This window comes from Limulus polyphemus, unplaced genomic scaffold (assembly GCF_000517525.1).
Source record: "Limulus polyphemus unplaced genomic scaffold, Limulus_polyphemus-2.1.2 Scaffold201, whole genome shotgun sequence".
Lineage (NCBI taxonomy): Eukaryota > Metazoa > Arthropoda > Merostomata > Xiphosura > Limulidae > Limulus > Limulus polyphemus.
This window is the reverse complement of record NW_013665811.1, coordinates 659,910-672,182: the sequence shown is the minus strand read 5'-3', so window position 1 is coordinate 672,182 and position 12,273 is coordinate 659,910.

The following is a 12,273-nucleotide window of genomic DNA, read 5'->3' as shown; positions in this document are numbered from 1 at the left end:
ATCGCATATGAATTTCAATAATATGAAATTGAGCGCATTTCAACAGAAGTGCAGTACATAAGAAAACGACTACAAATGGAAACTTCAAGTATAAAAATTGAAGCTTTACAAGTTACAGCAGAAACTTACAAAACTAAATTGTGAAAATCGATTAAAAATGATGGAAGTTTTAGAGAATACAAAAAATATGAGCAGATTCTGGAAAGTCTAAAAAATATCGGAAAAACAAATGTATTACAAAATAGTTTTTTGTTTGTCCTGTTTAAGCACAAAGCTACACAATGATCTATCTGCGCTGTGCCTACCCGGGCATCGAAACTCAATTTTGAGCGTAATAAGCACTCAGACTTACCGTGGAGTCACCAGGGGACAACACTGCTACTTGTACGAAAGTTTTTGTTTGTTAATAAGCAGAAAGATACACAAAGGGCTATCTGTGCTCTGCCCTCCACAGGTATCGAAACCCGGTTTCTAGCGGTATAAGTCATACCGCTGTGCCACTGGGAGATGTACGAAAGTAGCGCTAACATATGCAACAACTGTAATTGGTTACTTTGAAGATCAAATATTTGATATATAGCATTATATTTTGATAGAGGGCTATTTAAAAAAATTATGTATATAATATGGTAAAATAACTAAAACATCAGATATTAAAACTTGTACGGATTGTAAATGACACTATTGTCGTAATACTTACATGAGTAATACTACTTTGGAAAGTATGATTTTTACATGGAGATATAGTTTCTAAAATCAAGAAATTGTATTTTTATGTAAATGTGTGGCAAACGGATAACTTTAGAGTTAGTGTGAATTTACATAAATACCACTTAAGATATCTTGAAAATAGCCTTGTTTCTTACTCAAACCATTTTTTATAATTGTGTCATCAAACCATATTTTTTCTGTTCCCCTTTTTGGTAATGTGATATTAATTTACAAATAAGATTGGAATATGAAAAAAGTTTTTATTACGAGATTCGACTGTCCGTTAAACAAGGTTTAGATACATTTGTTTTATGTTATTGTGTGTTTACAAAATCATTTTAATATTTTAAGTATATTGTTTAAGATACTAAAAATTTAAATTATATCACTTTTACATAGATCTTATGTCTCCGCAGAGAGACATACTGTTTTCCTATTGTTTCTTTTTTTTCCTTCCAAACACTTTACAATCGAACGCCATTTCTTCATTTCTCGGCAGGTTGACTTGGAACTTGATATGGTTATACCTTGGTCCAATACACCCAAAATGTTTAGGTCATTTTTAAGGATTTTACTGGGTCAGAGGTCATACCACCCAAAAATGTATATTTTGGGTTTCTCTGAGGTCATACTTACAGCAATAACATTGGCACAAATATAAATTTTCATGCGCCCAACATAATTACATACACAAAAGTTGGGTTTTTCCATTCCGAGTCTTTTCATGGAGGTCAGAGCATAATTTTCGAGTATATGATCAATTACTCGGCCATATTTTGACCAATTTACATGGGATTTGGTACAAAGATACTATTCTATAGGTCCCACACATTGACGAAAAAAATGGTGGACTTGCCCATTTTTATTAATTATAGGGGAGTCAAGATGCCAAATGCATAATTCTAGGGTTTTTTTGACAATTAATTCGCCGTATTTCGGCCAATTTACATGGGATTTGTGCAAAGACACTTTTTTACAGGTCCCATACATATGCACACAAAAATGTGGGATGTGCCAATTTTTGATTATTTTAAAGGTCAATTACTAAGCCTTGTTTCGACCAATGTACATGGAATTTTGTACAAATATATTCCTTGCAGGTCCCAAATAGAGATATAGACAATTGGAAATTTTTGTTACTTGCTCAATTTTTCAGCGAGGAAAGTATAATTTGGGGTTTTCATGAACAACTTATGTATATGTCAACCAACGTAAATGGGATTTAGTACAAAAGTACCTACTTACAGGTCTAAGCAGTGATATAGGCAGTTTTAAATTTTTCTGTGTTCTCGAGAATGTTGGCATCTTTAATATTGAGGTTTAAATCTTCAAAGTAATTAATATTAACTAAGAAACTAAGGAGCAGCCGAATGAAAGCGCTTTTATTTTTTCACTGGCAAACCTGAATAAAATATGAATATTCAAAATAATGTCTTTATTCGCGTATATATCTATATATATATGTGTGTGTGTCAATATGTATACACACAAACACATGTAGATGCGTTATCATTTACAGCACAAATATATTTTACATATATATATACATACAAAGTGTCATGTTTTTATGTGCATGACATTAGTATGGATGAATGTTATTAATATATCTTCAACAAAATATAATCTTACAAGAGGCCACAGACCAATTGAACTCCACAGCCTAGAATAAGAAAATGAAAATAGCTAACCTGCACGAGATATTAAACAGGATATCGGCATAATTTATTAATGACAGTTCAGAATTATGCAAACGAAATGGATATTCAAAATGTATGGACTCGTTATACCTTCACGATTTTCTATTAAGACTATATGTAAGTGTGTTAGTCTTATGGTAACATCATATCACAAATGATTTATTCATATTATCCTTCAACTGAAATGTTACCTGCCAGACAACTTAAAGAATGACTTCCTACCGATACTTGAAGAAATAAACGTTTCATTTTGAAGAGTTTAATAACCAATTCACCATGAATGCAGACCGGCAGATTTCATTTATTTCATTCATCAGTTGACTCGGCAATCACATAAAGATAATTTCTATATCAAGAACAGTTTGTTTGTTTGTTTTGAATTTCGCGCAAAGCTACACGAGAGCAGTAATTTAGCAGTGAAAGACTAGAAGGAAAGGCAACTAGTCATCACTACCCACCGCCAACTCTTGGCCTACTATTTTATCAACGAATAGTGGTATTGACCGTCATGTTATAACGCCCCCACGGCTGAAAGGGCGAGTATGTTTGGTGAACGGGGATTCGAACCCGCGACCCGAAGATTGCGAGTCGAGTTCACTAACCACCTGGCCATCAAGAACAGAGCAAGCTTAAAGATTCACAGAACTGTAACATAAAACAGCATAAACTACACAGACATGTCACCAGTATTCTAATATCAAAATATTTTGTATTCCATATATGGAAAAACACGAACAGTATTATAGTGCAAAAACATGGTCTATCTTCTACACATCAAAAACTTAACTTTGAATTCTTAACAATAAAGACATCGATTTTAAAACTTCCATGTTTCCAATTGCATCTAAATGTTCAGAATGAAACGGGATTTTCTTTTCCCTACGTTAATGATCGTATTAATGTGTATGGGTCATTATTTATCTGGTACATACAAGATTCCCATGTAATGACTGCAAAGTTCGGATAGGTAGTCCTTCCCCATTCCCCGCGTACTCTTGACCTAATACCCTCTTTAGGGTTTTTTGTCCTCCAAATAATGATTCACATAAATAACACCTTAAGACAATTGAAGTTCATAAAATATTATAGATTCTTGTATTTTACCGAACTTGTAGGAAGAAGCTGAGGGTAGAGATGCATCATACTTAACAAAAGACTACATGTTGAGAGCTGATGTCTGACTAGCTAGAACCTCAACACTATTAGTTTATATATTTGTTGGTTGTAACCCTGATTTGGTTGATCCCATTGCTTACTAAAACTCTGCACTATAATTACGGTGTAAAACGATAATTTCAACACACTATACTAAAAATGACTGATTTTCTTGAGGTGTCTTAAGGCAAACTCATCAAAATAGTGCAGTTATAGGCATAGATTATCATCCTTTCATGACGTGTTACAATATAAAAACATAAGTCCTATTTGTATTATGACAAATGCTTATGATATATGAATATGTATATCCTCCACATACACAGGAATATGTAATTGTTAAATGGATTTAATATATTTCAAGTAAACTGTTTTAACCCATCTGAAATACTACCCATATTCTATAGAAACAGTGAAATACAAAACATATACATTAACAGTCCGGGCAAAAAATACAGCTTGCCTCACAGTACGGTACAGCCGAATCTTACATTTCAGTTAATATGTATAGGGCGTACTGAGATGACGTATACCTTATACGTAATGTTATGAACAAATTTCGTGATACACAAGTTATCACAATATTACCATTACGAAAATAAATTTTCAGTAACAGTTCACAATGAAGCAGCAAGTCTTTAATCATCGTGTAAAGACGATATGCAAAATCTGATGACACTATTTGCTAATAAATTCTTCAACAATTGTTAGTGTACAAAAAATAAAAATAAATTAAAAGGCTTTAGCTATCTTTGGTTCGGTCTTATCTCACCATGGCACTCACTGCTTCATTCGAACATTAGGACTAAACGGTATAAGAGCTGACAGCGTACTTCCATAATCATCTGGATAATTCCAATAAGTGGTTGAAACAGTAATAAGCGCATACTCAAACAACTGCTCTGGTTTTCCTTCAGATGAGAAGGTCAGTCAATATATGAAACGTTTCAAATGCCTATACAACTGTAATTATATTCATTTAACACCTGCCATACGAACCAGCCCAACATCTTTTAGTACTGAGTCTAGAGTCGTCAACAGGGGGGTCCATTCCAGAAACTGGTGATTTAGGGTTATTTTGATAGATCTCGATAAATGAAGCTCGGCACAACTTCTAAACAAACAAAAAACAACAAAACTAAATATTAATGAAAATATTACATGATGAGATCTATGTGGATTATACTATGGTGGTACCATACTGGGCATTATACCATTCTTATATTTACTTTTCATTGCAGAAATGGCATTTTTAATTTGTGATTCGCCAGGGAAATCATCTTGTAATGCATCGTACATCTGCTTCAACTTCAACACTGCATCTTTGGGCTTTATTGTGTCGTTAGTTTCACACAATACTGAAACTAATGATTTATTATATACGATTCCAATCCCCCTTTATGAAGTTAACGGTACTATTATGTCCGTTTTTTATGTTTCGTTGTTAATGCAGTAAATCAGTTGACGAATCTCCGATTCAGCTGGTATGTTAGATCGATTGGGATATCTTCGAATAAGTTCTTTCCTCATCCAACCTGGACATGAGGTTTAGCTTAATCACTACACTTAAACCATCACATTCACAGCAACATCTAGAACATTTCAAGTATGTTTCATTGCTACACCGTTTTACTTTAGAAGTTAACTTCTCCATGTTGACTCTCATGGTCTTGGGTCAGGTCACGGGTCTGGTTCAGCGACCTTGACCTCGAAAACAGTGTGAAACGTCTTCTTTTTTTGGCTAATCAAAACAATCCAAACCTTTCCGGCATGACTCTCTTTTTTTTTTTTTATCCACATCAAAATGTTCGTGTGGCTGTTCTTAAATCATTGAACAGACCTAAGATCTATTTTAGTAAACAAGAAATGCTATATGCTCCGATTTCTTTAAGTAAAAAGATAGGATTTTCTAAAACCTCAGTGTTGATATATAATGCGTTTGAATAAAGTTGTAAACACATTTCGCTGAAGATGTCAAGAAGATATATAAGCGAACACACGGACAATATTCAAAGTTCACAAACGTCGCTATAGGCCACAGAGCTTTTGAAACCGTTGGTAAATTATTCAAATGCACGTTCTGCTTACGTTGTGCATTTTCTTTCTTCAAGATAAAAAAAAAGAATTTAAAACTTATTGGAGAAAATATTTATAGAGTTCCGCATAAGAAAGACGGTTAGAAGGAGCGAAAATGAAACCAATATAGACGAGAATCTTTTCCGCTGTACAATAGCTTACTCACAAAAAGGTCATAATAATCATTTACAACACGCAAAAATTTCATCAATCACCATACATGTCATGTTCTTAACACACATTAATACGGACACGGCAAATTCGTCAAACACAGCGTCGTCTCACTGGGACATTTACTATTTATAAGCTTTTTTAAAAAACACTTAGAAAATTTATGAACTTTGTATGACTGACGGCCAAGAGAAAGGAGTGAAGAAAAAATATATAACAGAAAATAAGAACAAAGAAAATAAGTCTATAGTAAGCCTGTCGGAAAGTGTCTAATTCCAAGAAGTCGTCTCATATAATTATTCGTTTTAGCTTTCGTAGTCAGGGAAACTGCAGTTGATGTTATATAAACACGTCTAGACGCCGTTGGTTTTTTTTTTTCTGTGCAAGTTTTGAACTTGTATTAAGTTGAAAAAATACAAAGGTGTCAATCATTTTATTAATACCACACGTGAGTAATTCGTCATTCTCGTGTCTTGTGCCACAGCCTTGCTGTCGGATACAAAATGTCCCGACAACTGTCTATTTCTCGTTTTCCTTAAGTTTCCTATGTCCAAACAACATGGCTTTGCACTAGATGTAATTTATAGAAAACACGGTTGTATTATCTTATATGTATTGTGCATTATTTGAAGGTATGTTGGCGCCTCTGAACCCATGCTAGAGACTACACCTAGGAAAACACCATCAATAAACCAAAAATTAAACATTCCACATAACAAAATTTGATGTGATACTCAATCTTTCCACCCACATTAACACAGTGTTGAGTCATCATATTAGCTGCTACGTTACATACCACGCATGATATGAAAACAAGTGCAAATGAGCAACTTGCTATTAATCTTACAGAAAGACTTTCTATACCGAAAAATAAATATGTACTGTGTATTTGTTAAAGGTGTGTGTGCTCAGGTGCCGGTAAGCCCATTTTTCATTTATGACGTTTATGAATATAACTCCAATAACCCTGGAAATATAAACTTTTCGTCTAATACTTTTTGGGCCTCCCTATATACACATTTACATTAGCTTTATATTAACTTTTTAATTACAAATGATTAAACTCAAAAAGTTCAAAACCTACTCTGACATGCTTTACTGAATATCCTTTTTTTTCACCCTTCAAAATACACATGAGGAATTAAATTATCATTTATAATACAAATGACAGTATTGTTTCTATATAAATTATTTTCAGTTTTAACTCTCATAGAATAAACTTATACATACATTACGTAATGAAAATATAAGCAACATTCAGGCATAACAACTATATTCAAGAAATGCCACATCACACTACAGCAACACTAATTTTCCATTTGCTTTACGACATAAAAACTCTAATTCTTCTAAATGAAATATGATTACAGACTTCCAGTGACACACACACACAATGAATTCGTTCAATATACCATCCTGGCAATTATAGAACAAGTTATGGAGTGGTTCGTGTAAATAATGGTTAGTACGTCAACGCACTGATGTGTACTTTCATGGAGTGAGTGTGAAGGGGCTGCACCTTATTGATTCCAATAAAAACAGCGTATAAAATTACAACATCCTTTCAACACTGGAGAGCTCATTACAGCAAACACTGCGTAGTAAAATAATATATCATTTAAGACTCAATTTAAACCATTAGCGACTGCAAACAATTATTGAAAAAAGTCTACCTGTTGGTCGATCACATAAACACATTACCTCAGAGGCGTGAAATGGGGGGGGGGGATACAACGCATCATGACTGTGTTGTAAAACGGATAAGTACAGGGTGTTTGAAAACATTACACTGGACAAGTTATAGTATATTCAAAATATTCCTTATGGAAACATACGTTGTATATCTTAAATACTGTAAAAAGTGTTTTAATAGTCACGTAATAACTAAGAGCAATTTAAACCTAATTTTTTCATGAAAAATAAGTTAGTCCGTTTTAATATGCTGTGTTGTTGAAGGTTACTTATACGTTATCGGCAAAATGAGCATTATAAAGAAATATATCAAGTGCTGAACAACTATTACAGTAAGAACTATCGACGTAAAAAGTATTGAAATTGTCCCTTCTAGTGTAAATTGGGCTTTTACTTTCACTCTACGAGTTTGAAAAGTCTGTATTTGTTTGGAATTTCGTGCAAAGCTACACGAGGGCTATTTTGCTGGCTTTCCCTAATTTAGCAGAAATACTAGAGGGATGGCAGCTAGTCATCACCACCCATCGCTAACTCTTGGGCTACTCTTTTACCAACGAATAGTGGGATTGACCGTAACGTTATAATGCCCCCTCGGCTGAAAGGGCGAGTACGTTTGGTGGGACGGGGATTCGAACCCGTGACCCTCAGATTGCGAGTCAAGTGCCCTCATCACCTGGCCATGCAGGGACAGTTTGAGAATATTAATCAGCAGTGCCTTTCCGTTTGTGTGTGTATATATATATATTAATGGTGTTACACCTTTATGACCTTTAGATCAAAGCTCCGTGTTACACTTCATGCAAGCAAAATTGATTTTTTTTCTTCTTTCACTACATATGTTTGTTTTGTAAGTTTTAAAAGATACATATTAAATAGATTTAAGAATTAAGGGAAATTTCTGACCAAAAAGTCATGGTCACCTTTCTTACATAAAGCGCGGAGGAAGTCATAATTTTATACACAGGGCTAAGTCACCGAGCCTTTTTAAACCCTTGTCGCCCGTGTCGTTCAGAAACGACTGGATATATTCGAATGTACGATTATGGAAAAAGAAAATCATACCACGCCGAAAATCAGTCTTTCTTTTGTTGTTTGTCATCGACACGAAAATCGTTATTTGTTGGGCAAATTTTCAGATAGTTCCAACAGCTGGATGCGCGTGGACAAGTCGAATTTGCCACGCCCTCACCTGCAATCAGCTTTAATCTTGCTTGTGAAACCGTGCCTTCACCAACAAAATACAGGACCGTCTCTTGATGATTTTGTCATCAGTTTGCGCTTGCAAGTAAAAGTGCAATTACGTGTATCACGCAAAGCCACACACCCATATATGTCATCGGACAAGATGTATATAGTAACACACAAACATACATACGTGTTTTTATATATATGTATGTACACATACACAGTTATATATCTTGTATATCAATTTAGGTAAACCTATACCAGCTTAACACTCAACTGATGTACGACTTCATCGTATTTATGTTTCATTTGGGACTTTATGTGGTGTACAGACATAATTCAACATTAAGAAACAGTAGCGACTCGTAAAAAGCATGATGCCTACTATTGTTGAAATCGGGAGTGGGCGGAACACACAAGCAGGTAAGTCTTTTTCCCACGCTTTACTAAAGCCTAATTCTCTAAATTACCCATTCCTATATATTATAACAATAGCGTGAACGTAGGGAGGAGGGGGGGGGGTAAAAGAAAGGTAGAAAAAAAAAGTAGCTACCTAACGGGAAAAACTAGGTTCTGAATAATTCGACAAATTGTAATCACAATTATCACGTGTGTGTGTTTTCAGTTTGCTATTATATGTATTTATTGGCAAGTCAAAATAACAATACTATTCGTAAGTATGCACAAAACACTATTCATTCCTCAGGTAAATGGGAAACTCAAAATGACTTAATGAGTGTTGCCATCAACGACAATTACAGAGAAGGGAAGATACTATAAGTTTGGCCCGACATGGCCAGGTGGTTAGGGTGCTCGACTCGCAATCTGCGGGTTCGAACATGCTCGCCCTTTCAGCCGTGGGGGCGTTATAAAGAGACGGTCAATCCCACTATTCGTTGGTAAAAGAGTAGCTCAAGAGTTGACGGTGGATGGTGATGACTAGCTGCCTTCCCTCTAGTCTTACACTGATAATTAGGGATGGCTAGCGCAGATAACCCTCGTTTAGCTTTGCGCGAAATTCATAACAAACCAAACTATAAGTTTATATATACGGAAATCCTGCTGTATGAACAAGAATTTATCTCGATAGTAATATATTCAACTATCCAGCTTTGATGAACATCAGGCAAGCACACAAATAAAAGTTTCTAAAGAACAAAATACCACAAAATATTATCAAAAGGCAGATGGACAGATTTGCTTCAAGATACTTCTGGTTCGTTCACATTGGGTTCGTTTGTCGGCTCTTTCTCAGGTGTCACAACGAACGGTTAAATCTCTTTTAAAACAGAACCCAACTTAACTGTCTTTCAATATGTCACCTATAGTACATCAATACAAAAATAAATGCCAATTATAGTACATTTCTCTTCTTCGACTCTACGATTTTAAACCTATTTATCAACCAATGCAAAGACACAAACACAGCGCAACTGTTGTCAAAGTACGACATTGATTCCTACTTACCTGAACCAAGCTATCTAACAGGGAATAGTAACAACAAATGCGATATTTTCATATTGTTCTGACAACAAAGGCAATTACAGCCTGTTATAAAACCACAAAAACGTAATTGACTATTTGACATTGATATGGTCATCATGACTGATTTGCAAAACAACGATTATGATATATATATGTTTCATTTCTTGTATAAGAGTACAAGTTAATTAATATCCATTAAATTGAAATAATTTTATTTCCAATAAGTGGAAATGATCAAATCAAATGTTCATTAGAAGTGGAGATTTGTCAATTCTCAACAATCTGTGACTTTTTCTACTTCCTTCCCTCAGAAACAGGCAAAAAGAAAATAAAAATAATCACGAGAGAAAAAAAATTAAAGCACAAAACAATAAAATAAAAGGATGCTTTCCATTAACGGAGCTAAGCTATCTTCGCTAAAAATTACTCACGAGCGTAATTTTTCCTATAACATAAAGTACACAGATTCTGACATGACGAATCATGGGGAATTATCTGATGACTTATGAAGCCAAGCGCGGATAAAAAAAAACTGGTTTGGATCATAAAAACTAGAAATGGAAACACGTTCAGTTCCATTTCATGTAAAAACTAACGTATACCAGTTTTTCAATCTCTTAATCTCTCTTGTTATATGTCAACTCGACATGAGTAATATACCCCCAACATTGTGCAATAAAACCTTTTTTATATGTATAGTTCCATTTTGGCATTCTAAAATGTTCTATTATTTCTGACTTTGTTTAAGTAGGATGGTTTCACAATTTTAAATGAATAAATCTCAAATCTTTTGACAATTACCTAAGTTGTTCATCATTCTTTTGCTGAAAATTTAAACAAGCGCGAATCAATTGATCTACAGTGTTTTATATGTGTTGGTGAATGAGATGTTTTTAGTTTAAGTTATGAAAAAGTGCTAAAGTGTGTGTGTGTGTTATACGGATATAGATATATACACATACAGGGTTTTGCAGAGTTTCTTGATAAGTTCGGCCTTCAATAAAATGATACAGCTTTACGAAGTTGTAAAATATTGAACATGGCTACATGTTATCGGATGAAATCTGTCAAGTGCATCAACATAACAGACGATACACAACTGACTTTAGGTATATCTCCATAGTACAAAATCAAGTGGACCATCCAACAGCATGTCTATTACGTCACGTGGATGACCACAACCAGCAGCCATGTGGTGATCATTTCGGTAACCAAGGTTTCGTGTTCTTCAAGGTCTTAATGGTATATCCACTCCACGAAGAACTTATATTACACCATGATGAACATACTCGTTTTATTGACGTTGGGACACGCCAACAAATTTTGATAAAAACAAACATATACATGCAAACTTACAAGTGTTAAGCGTATTAAATACGACGTTCTTAAATACAGTTAGTGCGTGTGCGTATGTACATATATATTTCAATATACACTTGTTGAGGCTTAACATCCCATAGGACTTAAGCATAGCTAAAACCTGGGGTTCGATTCTCCGCGACGACAGTGTAAATATACCCATTGTGTAACCTTGCACTAAGAAAACATCAACCAGTCGTATTGAAAACATTTTTTCGCCTTTTGATATTGTAAATATAGTGTATGAAAATGTCATACTGATCACAGTTTCAAGTTGGGTGCTATACGGCCACTTCCATTTTTAGATATATCTGACCATTACATAGTAATGTTCCAAGATATTAGGTCGTCAAGAAATTAATGTCGCGTTTTGGAATACTTTCAATAACCACCCTCCAAAAAACGTACATCACGTATAATAGTTAAACGAACCGCATAAACGTCACGTTAGTGTAGTCTATATAATGTGTAAAGTTTAGTATACTCTAATCCCTTATAGTGATGGTACACGAAGAGACACACATTGAATACAAGAAGGGAAACAACGCCTCTGTAGCCACAAAGAATATCAAAGAAGTTTATGGAAATGTTTTAAATGTTCGTAAGTGTCAACGATGGTTCAGCAAATATCGTTCAGGTAACTTTAGCCTTAAAAACTGTGATGGCAGGGGCCGACATGTTAAAGAGGACATCGACATGTTTTTGCTTCAAAGCCGAGTGATTTCTTTAATCAGGGCATTAA